Source organism: Canis lupus, chromosome 17 (assembly GCF_048164855.1).
Source record: "Canis lupus baileyi chromosome 17, mCanLup2.hap1, whole genome shotgun sequence".
NCBI lineage: Eukaryota > Metazoa > Chordata > Mammalia > Carnivora > Canidae > Canis > Canis lupus.
The window spans coordinates 25,307,752-25,324,539 of record NC_132854.1 but is presented as its reverse complement, the minus strand read 5'-3'; the positions used below and the strand labels follow the sequence as shown (position 1 = coordinate 25,324,539).

Below are 16,788 nucleotides of genomic sequence, written 5' to 3'. Positions count from 1 at the left end.
TTTCATGCTGCCAGAGACTGCTCATCAATTTGAGTCCATTTTGCCATGATTATGGCACACTGGGGATGCTGAGAACTTGACACCTGGGAAAGGCTCTGAATCAATGACCGCCTAATGACAATGGGAGTTGTCCACTTCCTTGCTGCTCAGGAGGGATCATCTGAAATCAGGTGTCATAGGCAGGCCCTGTAATTTCCCCAATTGAATTAAGCTCAACTGCTGACTTCTCTCTTTCTAGGGTGATTTCTTTGGTATCATTTCTTTATTCCTCCACCAGTATTCTCTTTACCTGCAAAGTGAACTGCTAACATCCAGATGCTTGTCTCTAGTTCTTAAAGAATCCCATTTAGACATTGCCCTCTCTGGTGTTCAACTTGGATGAAGCTTTTTATTTCTCTCAGGCTGTATCATTGTTCATGCTAGTCTCTGCTGATGTCCACATTCTTTCTAGACCCTGATGCACAGTCCAGCATATTCCCTGAAGGCTTCTCCTTTTCCAGCCAGAAGGCCCTTCTAGTTACACTGATTCTTAGACCCATCCACATCACTCTCAACCATATGGGAAAGCATTTAAGCAAGCAGGGGCTCATGGGTCCCTGTGGGGTAGCTCAGGCCTGGTTATTTACACATCATTCTCTGACTCTTATCTTTGAAAATTGCTTCCTGTCAAGACTTGCTGCTTGGAAATATAACATTGGTTTCCCCCTAATTTCATATCCTCAAACTGAACTTCTATCTTCTCTCCCTCCTGTTCACTCCAGAACTGGACTATAAATGTTTCCAGTAATTTTCCTTTTACTCTCATCTAGAGAGAGCACTTATGTGCTAATCTCTGTAGTAGAAAAGGATAGTTCAGAAAGTATATTTCAAATGTAAATCTTAGCTTTAATCATTCAAAAAGACTAATTCAGTTCTTTAATTTCTTTTTTTTTTTTTTAAGATTTTATCTATTCATGAGAGACAGAGAAAGAGAGAGAGAGAGAGAGAGGCAGAGACACCGGCAGAGGGAGAAGCAGGCTCCATGTAGGGAGCCTGACGTGGGACTCGATTCCGGGTCTCCAGGATTACGCCCTGGGCCTAAGGTGGCGCTAAACCGCTGAGCCACCCGGGCTGCCCAGTTCTTTAATTTCTAACTGCACTTCTGCTGTGACTTCTTAACCTAACAAGGAGAAAGAGTTATATGGTGTAAAACACACATGCATGTGCACACAGTAGTGTGGGCTTCTTTATATTACTTCTACCACATGTGCAGTGAAAGTCATCCTTAGGGAGACTATGAAAGACAGTGGTCACAGTGGCATGTGGGGTGGATGAGATATCATGAGAGATTGAATGTTAGATTACTTTTAGCTTATCAGGGGTAGAGTGTTTTTAAGTACTATAGAACAAAGTAAATACTCAATAGACCTTTATCATATGCCATAAGAGGGTCATGTATATACATGTGGTGGGGAGAAATGCTACTGAGCTACAGAGTGATGCATAAAACACTTCCATATAGTCACGGAAGCTTAATTGGATGCTACTGACTACCAGTGTTTCCAGATGATTTTATGCCAAGATTTTTTTAAACTATACTTTAGATATAATGGCCTTTGGAAAAATTTATCCTTAATCATTTATATTCATTGCCTTTTCAAATGTTAGTTCTATCATTTCCTTCAGGATGTTTTACCTCTTAGTATTTCTACATACAAATGAACATGGTATATCATTATATATGTAATATATAAAATTACATAATTACATATATAAAATATAAATAGGTATATATTATTTATAAAAGTATATTTAACATTATGCCTAATATATAGTATCTGATATATTTGATATATATTATAGATTCATAATTTATTAAAGGGGAAAAACTACATTAATTATTTAAAGTATTTTTATATGTTTGGAATTCTTTGAGAATTATTTTTTTTTAGATTTTATTTATTTATTCATGAGAGACACTGAGAGAAGTACAGAGACATAGGCAGAGGGAGAAATAGGCTCTGCAGGGAACCCGATGTGGGACTCGATCCCAGGACTTCAGGATCACAACCTGAGCCAAAGGCAGATGCTCAACAACTGAGCCATCTAGATGCCCCTTCTTTGAGAATTCTTGAGATTTCTTTAAACACTTTTTTTGGTATATATAAAAATACACTAAACATATTTTGTGTAATAGAAACCCCAGTTTCCATGGTATGGTATATTTCCCCAATATAATTATTTAATAAATGATAACAACAATTTTTCTGTTGCCTGCATATTCTTTTAGCAACATCCCAACTGGTTTATTGCACATGCCAGTTAACAAACCCTAGTTCTAACTAACTGAAATCTAATCTCCAAATATGCTAGTGTCCTCATTCCTGTCAATCTCCTGAATTTACTGCAGCAGCTATCCAAAAGGATAGGTTAATAATCATTGCTGAAATAAATCTGATTCTGTCACAACTAAACGTTTCAGCTAGTTTGGGTGAAGAGGAATATAGGATGTCAGATTATGATACAGGAAATAAAAGTTTAAGAACCTATCGTACCAAATAAATCTTGCTTTCCAACATAGGAGAAAAAAAAAGAGACACCTAAAAGACAGGCCTGGAATACCAAAGGTGATTGCTGTATAAATGTATCCAAGTTGCAAGTAGAAAATATGTGTCAATGCCTTATTTTAGACATTAAATTACTTTGATAATAATCAGTAGTTTAACCATAAACCAATTTTCATACCAATGTTTTCTTCCATAATTCTAGATTTGAAAATTAATTTACCAATTTTCTTAGAAGGAAAAATAGTTTTAAAAAATGTTTAAATGCCTGCCTTTTTTTTTTTAAAGGTAACTGCTATGAAAAGGAAAATAGGCAATAGGAAAAGAACTGAGCATGTGCAGTTATATAAACTAGAAAAAGTCATAAATGAAAACTGTCTAGACTCTTCCAAGGAATATGTAAAAGGATCTAGGAAATATTACTGGGTATTATCTATTGAATGGTTTTCATGTGGCAGGCCTGTTGCTGAGCACAATGATTAGGTAAGTTTTAGTTTGCTTAAAAGTGAAGGAGGGGTGCCTGGCTGGCTCAGTGGGTGGAGCACACGACTCTTGATTTCAGGGTTATGAGTTCAAGCCCCACCTTGGATAACATAACAACAACAAAAGAAATGAGCTTTTCTGTATAAATGGTATGTCTAATCAGAGCCTGGATGATAAATCAGTTTATTGTATCACTGTTAAGAGGTGCACGCAGTTTCTCTTATGTGCTACACTTCCTTGTTCAATAAACAGTAGAATCTGCCTTCCTGTGATAGAAGAAAAAGGATAGTCAGTAGTCTTGTAGCTTCAGGTACCACCAGGCTGTAGATTCCTGTCAGAAGCCAGCCGTAACACATTTACAGAGCTTGTCTGCCAGACTGTGCCTCCTGATATGTTGGCAGATGAATCTGAGCCCCAGAAAGATCTATTTCATCTGGATGCAATCTTATATTGCAGATGGGGGTTTGTACAATACACAGCATGTAACGCTCTATAGTGACTCATTTTATATACCCCCTCTGGCGAATGTACCTCTCTTTGATGTCCAGTGCTATTAGACTCAATGTGCAAACTTAGTTATAAAACAAGTCACAGGAATATAATATAGAGCATTGGGAATATAGTCAATAATGTCATAACTTTGTATAGTGATGGTAACTAGACTTGTCATGTGATCACTTTGTAATGTATTTAAATGTCAAATCACCATATTGTACACCTAAAACTAACAGAATAGTGTACATCAACTATACTTTAATAAGTAAATTCAATATGCATAGTGTTCCTGAAACTCTGAAACTAATTGATGTCAACTGGTGCCATGTATATAGGCTGCCCTCACTTTAGAGAAAGGAACACAGTTTTTTTTTTTTCTGATCATTCATTATTTAACAAATATAAATTAAGAACTTCTACATTTATTTTGTCAAGCATTGTTTCAGGAATTGGAACAATCAACAGAATAACGGCCTTTCTGTGATGGGATTTATATCTAAGAAGGGGAAAAAAAATACCAGTAGGGAATGAGACTGAGGCAGTAGCAAAGGACCATATATGGTAAATTTGGATTTCATTTGAACTCTGATGGAAAGCCACTGAAAGTTTTTAATCAGGGAGTGATCAAAATTGGCATGTCGTCGTCGTCGTCTTCTTCTTCTTCTTCTTCTTCTTCTTCTTCTTCTTCTTCTTCTTCTTCTTTTTCTTCTTTCTAGATCTTAGTTGAGAGTGAAGGAGAGAATACGAGCAGGAGGAGGGGGGTGGTGGCAAAAATCACAAACTGAGTCAAAGTAAGACACTTAACCAGTTGAGCTACCCAGGTGCCCCCAAATTGGGATTCTTCTGGCTGTGTGAATACACACATGCCCCTGTTTACTGTTTATGTGGCCAAAGTAGTTCTCTTGGTCCTAATAAACATCCCCTCAATTCCTCCCAAGAACCCTTCTGTTCTGCCATTAGATTACTGCATGCTGTGCAAACGAAACTTCAAAATCATTACTCTGACATTGCAGTCCTTAAGAACACTGACATACATCAGTGTTAAGACACTGATATTTGTGGACTTTGCTCTCAAAAAACAGGCACAATTTAGTCCAGAGCCTATTTGCAATTCTGACAAGACGGGTTATCTATTTTGTGATACAGCAGAAGATTTCAAGCAGAAATTTTGTAGAGAAGTGTCACTGAAATAGGCATGATCAATCTGAATCCAAAGATAAGGAATTTCTGGTTTTAATTTCTTTTCTTTCTTTTTTTTTTTTTTTTTTTTTTTTTACTTAACCTAAAGGAATTCTTTACTCTTTTATATGCCACCATATTTTCTGTTCTCAGAACAATGATTCGCTGTAGATGTTCAATAAATATTTGAATTAAGCTGATGTATCATTCTGCAATTACATACTGAATGTTCCCTATATGTAAGGCAATATGCTAAGTTTTAACGGTGATGTATATTGAGATAAGACAAGTGTCCTGTCTCCAAGAAAGTTTGCAATATAATTTGTTTTAAGAGATTTATGTGACTACGATTAACATGACTGAAATAAGAATTGGTATTTACTGGATGTCTGCTCTGTGCCAGGCACTGTGCTGTGCATCACTCATATATTTTCTTTGTTAATCCTGGTTAAAGACCTATAAATGATGGTATGTTGTTATCTCCACTTTCCAAAAAAAAAGGGAAACTGAATTTTAATTTATATAATGTGACTAAGATTTCAAGACTGAGATATGAACTCAGAGAATTCAACATGCCTTATTAACCACGAGATAATAATGGTCTCCAAGGCATTAGTAGTGTTAGGCCCTGCAATTCACCCTTAGAAAAAGGAAAGAGCTCTCACTATTGGGTCCTGGGAGAAAAGCTCCTGAAGGAGTGGGCTGATGAGGCAACATAGAAAAATATTGAGCAATCCCATTCAAGAGGCACACCAGCAGTGCCAAAGTGAATCTAATATGATAAAGTGAAGACAATATAAAAAGGTAATTATAGCTTTAAAATTCCAGTTAAGTTTTGGGTATTGTGATATTGTCCTTTCACATATATATTGAGGCTTTCATTCTTTAACTTTGATTTTTAAAAATTTTTATTGAAGTATTTTAAGCCCCAACATGGGGCTCGAACTCCCAACCCTGAGATCAAAAGTTGCATGCCCTTCTGATTGAGCCAGCCAGGCACCTCTAATTTAGATTTTTTTTTTTTAATCAGATATAGTTTATCTGAGGTTTGAAATTGTCCTGTATAAGTTACTTTAGCTGATATAATTGTATGAATTCATCATTTTTTAAGATTTCAACTTGAAGTTGACTGCCAGGAAACTAGGGAATTTTCAAATTTCAAGTTGAACTGTCTGATATGTGTGTATGTGGGAAAGGGTCATGGAAGGAAGGGAAAGAGGAAGGAGTGAAGCAGCAGAAAATGGAGTATTGGGCAAATTCTCACATTTCAGTGTTGGAAAATAGCTCTTCATGTGCAATATCTGCTTAATGTGAAGCTGTTTCTGTCTCTATCATTACATCATAGTATATGTACATATATGTTGACATATTTTTTTTTAATTATATATAGGGGTACCTGGTGGTGCGGTCATTTAAATGTCTGTCTCTTGGTTTCAGTTCAGGTCATGATCTCAGGGTCCTGGGATTGAGCCCTCTATCAGGCTCTGTGTTCAGTGAGGAATCTGCTAGAGATTCTCTCTCCTTTTCCCTCTGTTCCTCCCGACCACTTTCTTTCTCTCTCTCTCTTTCTCAAATAAATCTTTTTTTTAATTATACATAATTATATATAAATTTATTTGTATACCTGTTTCCCAAGACTCTGTATGCCATCAGAAAGTGTGAGTTCCCTGTTACCTCTTTCTCTCTCTCTCTCTCTCTCTCTCTCTCTACTCCTTTCACTCTCTTCCATCTCCCATAAAGCAAGAAGAATAAACCCAATATATTGCATGCTGTGAACATTTTAAATGACAATATAAATGCCAAGGAAACATACCAGTGCCGGCAGGGTATCTCCAGTTCTTAGGGTTTAAATATTTTAACCTTTAGATGCAAGTCATTCCTTATCTCTGATTGACATATGTTCTTTAGTCTTCTTGGTTTCTAACAGTTTTTTAGCAAGTACTTTATATTTGTTCCTAAAAATATATATGATATTATCTTAGTGCATGTACCCTTCTTTAATGCAAATTCTTTTTCAAGCTGGACCTAGGCTTACTGAGAGAAAAGCTTTTAGAAGAGAAGGCATATACTGATAGCTGTTCAAAACTGAATTTTGTCCTTATTCCTTTGAGTTTTGAAATCTTTGTCTATTGACATTGATCTTAATTTGGTACTTCCTAAAAAACACTGTGTCAGTTACAAATTATGTTTTACTGCTATAGTAGAGCCACACTACAAAGATGAAACACAATACAATTTATTCTTCACATAAAAGAACCCCAGAGGTAAGCGGTTGACCATTAGTTTAGTAGCTCTGTGCAGTCAACTAAGACCAAGGCTTCTTCTTTCTGCTCTGTCATCCTTAGTGAGTTATTTCCTGCAAGTTTACAAAATGGCTGCTGCAGCTCCATCTCAAAATAGTTTTGAGAAAGGGGAGGAAAACAGAAGAAAAGACCCATTATAGAATGCCTGTTCTACATTTGATTGAAGGACTTCTTAAACTATTCAATGCTTTTACATCTATCTCAGTGGTCAGAATTAAATATGTGGTCCTACCAACCTGCAAGAAAATCTTTAAAACTATTATTTTCTAATAGTCATATTGCTACCTTAAATGAAAATAGGAGTGTTTCATTAGGAAGAAGAAAGAATGAAAATAGTGGCTGCTAACCCCTGACATAATTCTATCTTTAATCTAGAGTTATGATGGCCTAAGCTGAAAATGATGTTAGAGAAAACATCAACTAAAATAATGTTAAAAATGAGTCTATTTGTTTGTTAACTAACAAAGTCTATTTGTTTGTTAAGTACTAACTTTTATGACCAGTGACATGTTAAAATGTTTACATGTAATATTTTGTGTCCTTACCATGTCTGTGAAGATGGCATAAATACTTTCTACCTCTGATTTTGGTTAAGCATTTAACATCAAACCTCAGTCTGCATACAGGATCCCGGGGACAGTAAATATGGAATATTCATTACTCTTTAAATTCCACATAAGGATTATGTATTCCTAATATACTCCATGGCAAGGATGATGTCTGATGCATGGGAGATACTTTATTTATTTTTTATTTTTATTTTTTTTTTTAATTAATGAATGGAAAGTCACACTGCTGGCATGGTTTGAAACAGTTTTCTCTAACTTGACAGTCTGGGCTTTGAATCCTATTGCATTCCCTTATTATTTTTTTGTCAAAATGTCTTGCTTTGCTTTTTATTCACTATGTTCCATTTTTCAATAGTGCTTTTTTTCTCCTCTCAAATAGTTTGTTCGAAAACTTCATAGAATATTTTTTTTTTTATTTCAAGCAACAGAAATCCAATTAAAATAAGCTCAAAGGAGGAATGTATTGCAGGGATACTAGGGCTTATCAATCCAAGGATAGAAGTATGCTGGGATCTTAGGAACAACTAGAAACTACTCCAGCAGTCAGCACTTTCTGATCCATTCATCTATACCTCTTTTTGCATATATATATATATTCTTCGTACTGCATTTTGTCATTTTATGCTTTGCTCTTCCCAAAACAGCGTAAATTTTCAGCACTCAAACTTTGTATCTTGTATCTGCAGCAATTGAAAAGAAATAGTGTTGGGGTACCTGGGTGGCTTAGGTGATTCAGCATCTGACTCTTGATTTCAGGTCAGGTCACAATCTTAGGGTTGTAAGATCGAGCCCTATATTCATTTGGGCTCAGGCACTGGGTGTGGAGCCTGCTTAAGATTCTCTTCCTTTTCCTTCTGCCCCTCCCCCACTCCTTCTCTCTCTCTCTCTCTCTCTCTCTCTCCCCCCCTCTCTTTAAAGAAAGAAAAGACAAGCTGTCCCATGGTTACACTTCCAAAAAGAACTGAGTGAGGAGACTGCCTTCAGGGAATACATGGAGAGGAAGGAGACTGTGTTAATTTGGCTAGATTTTAATTCCCAGTTATTCAATCAAACACTAATTTAGGTGTTGCTATACTTTGTAGGTGTGATTAAAGTTTGCTATTGGTTGACTTTAAGTAAGGGATATTATCCTAGATAAATTGGGTGGGCCTGAGGTTCACAAGCTGCTGATGATCTCCTCAAGACCCACACCCATGACCTCTATTTGCTGCTAGACCTAGAACCAAGCTCTATTTCCAGCAGACCCCAAAGATGAGGTACAAGCTGTAATCCATGAAGCTCTGTATTATACGATAGAAAAATGGTATACTTCTTCCAATTTATACAGAGAGAAATCTGGAAAATATGTATGGAAATGGATTCTAGGGATGGAGATCATAGCAGAAGGAACACAAAGTTGGATCCGGTTGGATCTTTAGATATGGACTCACTAAGCAGAGATTCTGGATTTAGTGCTTTAGCTTGAGGAATTAGAGATGGTTCAACAGTTTGCTAGTTCTAGAGCTGAAATATTAATGTAATCTATGCCAGAACTGCTTTGTCATATTTCAGAGGAAGATATCCAAAGGCTTAGGGAGAGAGGCATGTTAGAGTGAATTTATCAGTAAGAACTGCTTAATCTGTCCTGGATGGTCCAGAGGACACACCTGTCACTAAAACAGAGAAAATGATTTGTGAATAGGGTCTCAAAATCCCTGAAAAGCCCTGTGGTTGTTTTTTGTCTATAAATCCTAAATTATAGTGAACTGTTCCCATCTAACTGGGTTCCCTAAAAGCATCGGGGATAATGTAATCTCAGAATTGCACAAGCCTGATAGTGATATTTTACCATCAAAGATAAGGTGGATATTTTAACTTGATAGAAGTAGAGTTGAAGCAGTGAGAATATCTAACTCCTAGAGAAGTACATCCGTGGTGAGTTGAATATGGTGACCTTAAAGAGAAATAGAAGGAAAGGAAGCTAAATTCTGAATTGAGCTGTATAAGCAGAAGAGTTGTAGGTCAGGTGCACAAAAGTCCATCTTGAATCAGTAAAACACTGAATCATGGCCCATTAGTCAACTCTCAGACTTGAGCCAGTTTACAGATGTAGAACTCTACCTAAGAAAGGACCCTATAATACTTCCAAAGGTGCGTACTGTTAATTTTTCTCTCAAAGGACTTAGAGCCACTTGCCAGAATGACGGCTTTGGAGAAAAGGAAATAATACTTTTGGGGATTGATAGACACTTCTTTGAACTGAAATTAATTGCTGGGGACACAATATCACCATGTCCACCATTCAGAATGAGGGCTTATAGAGATCAGGTGATCAGTGGAATTTAGCTCAGATCCATCTCATCATAGTCAGTCTGGTTGTTTACTAAACATGCACTGTGGTTATTTCCTCAGTTCCATAATATATTCTTGCAATAGACACACTCAGCAACTGGCAGAACTTCCATCTTGGTTCCTCAGACTATAAAGTGATAATTATTATGGTGGAAAAGACCAAATGGAAGCTATTAGAGCTGCATTTACCTAAGGGGGGTAGTAAAGCTAAAGCAATGCTTCATTCCTGGGGATTGCAGGGATTGCCCTCATCAAGAAGTTGAAGGATGTGATGCGGTAATTCCTACCATCCGCCATTCAACTTATTTATTTGACCAGTTCAGAAAACAGATCTTGGAGAATGACTGTAGGTTTTCATAAGCTTAACCAGGTGGTAGACTCCAGTTGCAACTGCTGTTTCACATGTGGAACATTTTATTGCTTAAGCAAATCAGGATATCCCCTAAAACTAGGGTATAGCTATACTGCCAAAAGTACTTCTTTCAGGTAGCAAGGTAAGCAAACTATTAGCTTCACTGTCCTACTTCACAGGTAGGACAGATATCAACTCTCCATCCCTGAATCATAATTTAACTCGTGGGTTATTTTGATTGCCTTTCCCTTCCACAAGATATTACTCTGGTCCATTCTATTGATATTCTGCTGATTGGACCTGGCAAGCAGACTATACTTAATATTTTAATATATAAATATCAATATTAATATTAAATAATATATCAAGTAGAGTGTGTGTCAGACACTGAGAAATCCAACAAATAATTCAGGATCCTGTCATCTTGATTATATTTCTAGAGGTCCATTGGTATGGGGCATATTAAGAGTATTAAAATATCCTTCCCAAGATGAATAAGTAGCTGCATCTGGCCTTTCCTACAACAAAAGAAGTGTAAAACCTAATGGGCCTCCATGGAAAATGGAAGCATTCTTAATTTGTTTATGCTACTTCAAACCATTTACTAAGTGACCAAAACTGTTCATTTTGAGTGAGGCCCAGAATAAGGGAAGGCTCTGCAAAAGGTCTGGACCTTCATGCAAACTGCTTCTTTTTTTTTTTTTTTTTTTTTTTTTTTTTTCAAACTGCTTCTAACATATGTAACATATAATCCAGTAAATCCAATGACCATAGACATGAGTCTATAGCCACTCTTTAGCTGTGGTTAGTGCTTTGGCCAGATGGTCAGGATTTAGAAGGACATGATTGGGAAAACTAGTCACAAGATTTGGGGAAGAAGCATGTGCATACTTCATTATGAATGAGAGAACAATATGAAGATGCTTTCATCCCATATGAGTGCTCATGAAATGGTGACCTCAGATTTTTAAAATTAAGTGGGTAAGAGTACCCATTTCTTTGAATATAAGTCAACCTCTTCCCCTAGCCATCTGTCATTACCCACTGGGCTCATGAGCAGATTGCCTATGGTGGTAGGGATGGATATTTTACATAGTTTTAGCAATACAGACTTTTATACCCATCAAGCCTGGTCTTCCTATAGCTACTGGTTGTGCCAGAAGCTGAGAATAAAACTGGATCCCCAAGCTGATCAGCCAGCTAGCTGGTGAGGTAGACTGATTACATTGGGCAGTTTCTGTCATAGAAATAGCAGTACTTTTCTTCAACTGGAATAGATGGTTACTCTAGATATGGATTTGCCTTTACTGCACTAAATACTTCTGCCAACACTATTACCCAGGACTTATATAATGCCTGATCAAACTTCATTGTATTCCACATAGCATTGTTTCTATTCAAGGAATTCACTGAATAGCAAATAAAGTGTGGTGATGGGCCCATGCTCATGAAAATCCCTGGTCTTACTGTGTTTGCATCATCCAGAAATGAATAGTAAAATATCCTTCTAAAGACTCTGTAATGGTACCAGACAGATGGCAATACCTTATGGGACCTATGCAAGGTCTTCCAGGGTGTTGCATGTGCTCTAGCCTAGCATGTGCTCTAGCCTTGTTGTACGGTGCAGTTTCTTTCAGAGCTAGCATTTGTTGATCCAGGAATCAAAGAATGGAAATGGGAGTGGTCCCATTACACTAACAAACATTTGATGTCCTGTCCCCATGACCTTAGATTTTGTTGGTCTGGAGTCCTTAGTTCCAAAGGAAAGAATGGGTCCACAAGGAGATGCTACAGTACCACTACTGAAGTGGAAGCTGAGACTGCCTCCTGGCCACGTTGGGCTCTGCATGCCTCTGAACTAGTAAGCAATAATGAGAGCTGTGATACTATTGCCTGGGCTGACTGATCCAGATTATCAAGGGGGAATTGAGTTGTTACTACACAATAGAAGTGAGGAAGAGTATATCTGAAATACAGAACATTCCCCTAGTGCTATCATGGCCTATGACTGAAGTCAGTGTAAAAATACAATTTGGACAGGACTGCTAATGGCCCAGACCCTTGAAGAATGAAATTGGAATCGGTAGAGAAGAAAGTAGTTATAAATTCCTGGTACAACTATGTGATCCGTTGCAGAAATGAGGATTGTAATAGTTATGTATACTTTCCTACTAATGTGTTTATATATACATTTATATATATGTATATACACATACTAGATAGGTTTCTTCTCTTATTCCCTTGTCATCTAATGTAAGAGGTATTTATAACAGTTAATTTTATATAACAATATTTTAACACATATCAAAGAGAAATATGAGCATTACCTCAAGACTTTTCCTTCTCTTCTAGGGAGAGGATAGCCTGTTTTCAGATTTATGCAAGACAGGGCAGCCCAGGTGGCTCAGCGGTTTAGTGCCGCCTTTGGCCCAGGGCCTGATCCTGGAGACCCAGGATCGAGACCCACGTTGGGCTCCTTGCATGGAGCCTGCTTCTCCCTCTGTATGTGTCTTTGCCTCTCTCTCTGTATATCTCATGAATAAATAAATAAAATCTTAAAAAAAAAAGATTTATGCAAGACAGCTCTGTCATGTACTATGGAAGCATGACTTGTTATTCTCTTTATTTGAGAATTAGATTTAAGATGTGTATGTGTGCCAATTTTACAAGACACAGACTGTGGCTGTCCATTTTATTTTTTAACTTGCTACATTATTGGCTTAAGTTACTCATTCAAACATTAATCTAGGTGTTGTGGTGATGGCATTTTGTAGGTATAATTAAATTCCACAGTCAGTTGACTTTAAGTAAGTGAGATTATCCTAATTAATCTGGGTGAGCCTCATTCAGTCTGTTGAAAGACCTTAAGAGTAGAACTGAGTTTTTCTTGCAGAGAAATTCCACTGAAGACAGCAGGTTTAACCTATGCCTGAGAGTTCCATCCTCCTCTTCCTCTAGCATGCCCTTTCAGTTTGGGGACTTTGGTTTTTGCTAGTCCCTACAAGCAAATGAGGGATTTTTTTTTTTTTTTTTTTTTTTACAATTAATCTCTTAAAATATATTTCCTAATAGTCTGTTTATCTGTTCATAGTCTGGCCAAAAAAAGGGACAAAGTTACATTTCACATAATAGATGCTCTGGTGGGAACCAAAATGTAGAAAGAAGCAGGGATCAATCTGGGAAGTTTTATGGAGAGTGGAGGGGGCTGGGCATGGGGTTAGAGTGGAGGGAGGTTGAAAAGATGAACGTGGTAGAAAGGTCTATAGGTTTTTACGACTTTGTGCTGAGCCTGCAATCAACATTTATGATGCTTTATATTGTGTAGAAAATTCTACATACAAAGCCTATTCAGAGGTATCTATCCATTTTTTTTCTATAAGATACCCAAACTGTCCACATTATTATTTAGCAAATATTCTGATAAAAAAAAAAAAAAAAAAAAGACTACCTTATCCTTGGACTTATCCTTCCACTTCTTCTCATAATCTCAAAAGTTTGAGTTTAGAATTGATCGGTTGAAATGCAGTTGGAGTCTCTGTAAACACATAGGGACATACTCTGGAGAATTATGTTATTTAAAGAAAATATATTTAAGTTGGGCCTGTAGGTCCTTTTAAATCTATACTGTGTATTGTTTTACTCTGGGTATTCCAATATACATTAGAACCATTCATCCATTATTTTCTAAGCTTTTTATTCTTCGTGTATTCCTTTTTTCTTTACATTTGCTGGAGTAAAATAGCTCTGAAGTATCCATTAATTTTTCTCAGAAATCGTACTTCCTGAGAAAGGAAGAAAAAAAGCAAACCCCATGCTAGCTCAAGGCAAAATGAGCAGAGATTGCCTGTGTTTTCAGAAGCTCCATTACATAACAAACAGAAAGAAAAAAAAAAGAAAGAAAATTAGGTTTAAAGAAAATTAAAGCAGTAGCAAAACAAAGTCTTGGGGATTTTCTGCTGAAAGTTAATGTGTTCCTCTGAAATGCAAAATGAGTTTGCTATACTGATGAAGCTCTTCTTTACAATTAAACATCAACAAAACAATTAAGATTTATTATTTGTGTTTTAAGTACCTATCTTTAGGAAGATAACTGGTAAAGAGAATGAGGTAAGAAAGGAGGCTGACAGGAAGGGGTAAAACCAGTCAGAAAGAAGAAACCTTAAATTCCTTCCACTTATTGGCTCCTATAAATATGGTAGAAAAAAAAATCTTGAAATAGTAATATTCATTCTGTGGCAACTCAATGCATAATTCAGTCTGTCTCACAATAGACTATCTGATTCACAGGAATCATTTTGAATGTTATCTTCTCAAACAGCAATTTTGCCTTTTGGAAAGCTAATTTCACATAGACTAGGATGCTTTTGCGGTCTGTCAACAATAACAGCAGATAACAAAAGCAAGAAAGCGAGAATGAGAGGTGGGGGAAGGGAGAGGGTAGATAAAGGAGGAACACAGTTAATTTACAGAGCCTAGGTATTTAGGCCAGGTACTCTGACTTTAATCCATATTTTCTCCCCTTACATATGTTTCATCAACTTTGATATATTTTTGTGCTGTCTCTCTTCCATGGTTTTTAAAAGATTTGTGTAAAGCATTTTGAAATTTACATTTAGATCCATGTTCATACTTTCAGATTAATATCTCTCTTGGAAGATAAACTTAAAGAAATATTAAAGGCTTTGAAAAATATATGCCCATTAAGCTAGCTATTACTATAGACTTATTTTTAACAGAAAAAAAATTGAAAGAAAAATAAGCATAGAAATCAGGAACAGTTAATAAATCTACACTAATTCAGTAGAATAGTATGCCCCTTACTAAAATGATTATTGTAAATATTGTAGGAAAATATTTATGGTAAGTTGAGTGAAAAAGTCAGTAGACAAAATAAATCTCTACCTTGATTGTAATTATTTAAAAAGCCACATGCATGTGGAAACGACTATAAGCGGCCATGAACAAGCACTTCTGTGTTTTAAAAGTGGAATGGTGGGCAACATTTCAAAAAGTACATTTTATTAATAAATGAAAATGAAGTTTTAATGCATATGGGTTTTCTTTTTCAAATTTTTATTTTCTGAAAAGATAATTGGCACTCTTGGTACATTAGTTTTCCAGAGCACTGTATTCTAGGCTGGTACTTTTATTTTATTCATATCCTTTCATCTTTTGGCTCACTAGTCTGTTGTTACTGTTTTGATATTTTTATTATATTTATTCTCAAACCCAATTCATGACTTACCTCAATTCTTGTTTTAAAATCTATCTTTAGATCCAAAATATACTGTTATGGAGAGAAGAAAACGGACAAGAAGAAGGCTGCTTTGTGCTCTCAAAAGTACAAAATCAAATTCAGATGGATCCACTCCCTTTCCAAAATTGTTTTGGCCAAGTAGGGTAAGATAGACATAATAATAATTATACACGTACTTACAGTAGATAAGCATCATGAAAAACTAGGATACAAGGACTACATACCGACATGCATGCTCGCTCACATGCACACACACTAACAGACACAGACACCAGAGGAATATAGTGTGAGTTTGGGTTCAGAGGAAAGCATCCACAAATATATTTAAGATCATTTATAAAAGACCTATAGAAATTATCCAAGATGAAAGAAGGAAGTGATTGTTAAAGGCTAACTGGAAACTTCTTGCTTGGCAGAGATCTAAAAAGATATTAAAAAGGTGAAGAAATGAGGTCTTTAGTAGCTTAGGATGTATGAGAAAGTCCAATACTATGATTGCAGTTCAGGGCACAGGGGTAAGGGAAACGGTGTTGTTCTTAGACGTGACATTTAGGCATGATTTTATATGCTATGTAAGAATTTAGAATATTTAACCTAAAAGCAAAGAAGGCCACTGAAATATTTTATGCAAGAAAATAAGAGCTAATACTTATATTGAAAGGACTATCTGGATGCTTTGTGGAGAACCATCTGGGAAAAAAAAAAAAAAAAACATAGTGAACATCCATAACAAGAAAGCTATTGCAGGAGACAAAACAAGAAATCATCATCATGGCTTAGACCAGATGCTGCCATGAAGCCAGGCAAGTTTTGTATCAAAGAAATATTTTTGAGATAGAATTCACTGGGTTTGGTGACTAATGAGAAACCAACTAAATTTGGACTGAGACTGAGAAATTTGAACATTTAAAGTTTTGGCTAATACAAATCAAGGATGGAGATTGGAATAAGTGGCAGAGATAGAGAAATAATTTTTTAAAAGTCATTCACGAAGAAGGGAGTTATTATGTACGTCTAGGTACTTCTGCCTACTTCCTTCTGAAAGGATGTCCCCAAACTAACTTCAAGTGCTCTCAGGTTTGGTTTTGCTTTCTGTCCTGTGTATGTAGAGAGTAATTTTTCTAGAACAGTGGGTGTCTTCACTGCCTTCTGCCACAGGGAATCCTCACAAAAGTCTCCTCATGCGGACTGTCATTCTGTGGAGGCAGAAAGGGAGTAGTAGGATGCATCAGACCTTCCATTCCCTTTGTTGTTCTATTCCAGGTAGATTTCACAA

The 16,788-nt window shown here is 36.4% G+C and overlaps 1 long non-coding RNA gene across 2 annotated transcripts; it reads right to left on the bottom strand.

Moving 5' to 3' along the window:
• Positions 1-6,963: 6,963 nt before the first annotated feature.
• On the bottom strand, positions 6,964-16,187 carry LOC140608338 (uncharacterized). Of its 2 annotated transcripts, none has more exons than XR_012010355.1 (3): positions 15,501-16,187; positions 13,704-13,790; positions 6,964-7,090 (listed from the first exon to the last, which is right to left on the bottom strand). It is a non-coding gene; the product is annotated as an uncharacterized lncRNA (long non-coding RNA). The 2 variants fall into 2 exon arrangements; XR_012010354.1 differs by lacking the exon at positions 6,964-7,090 and adding an exon at positions 9,053-9,505.
• Positions 16,188-16,788: the final 601 nt, after the last annotated feature.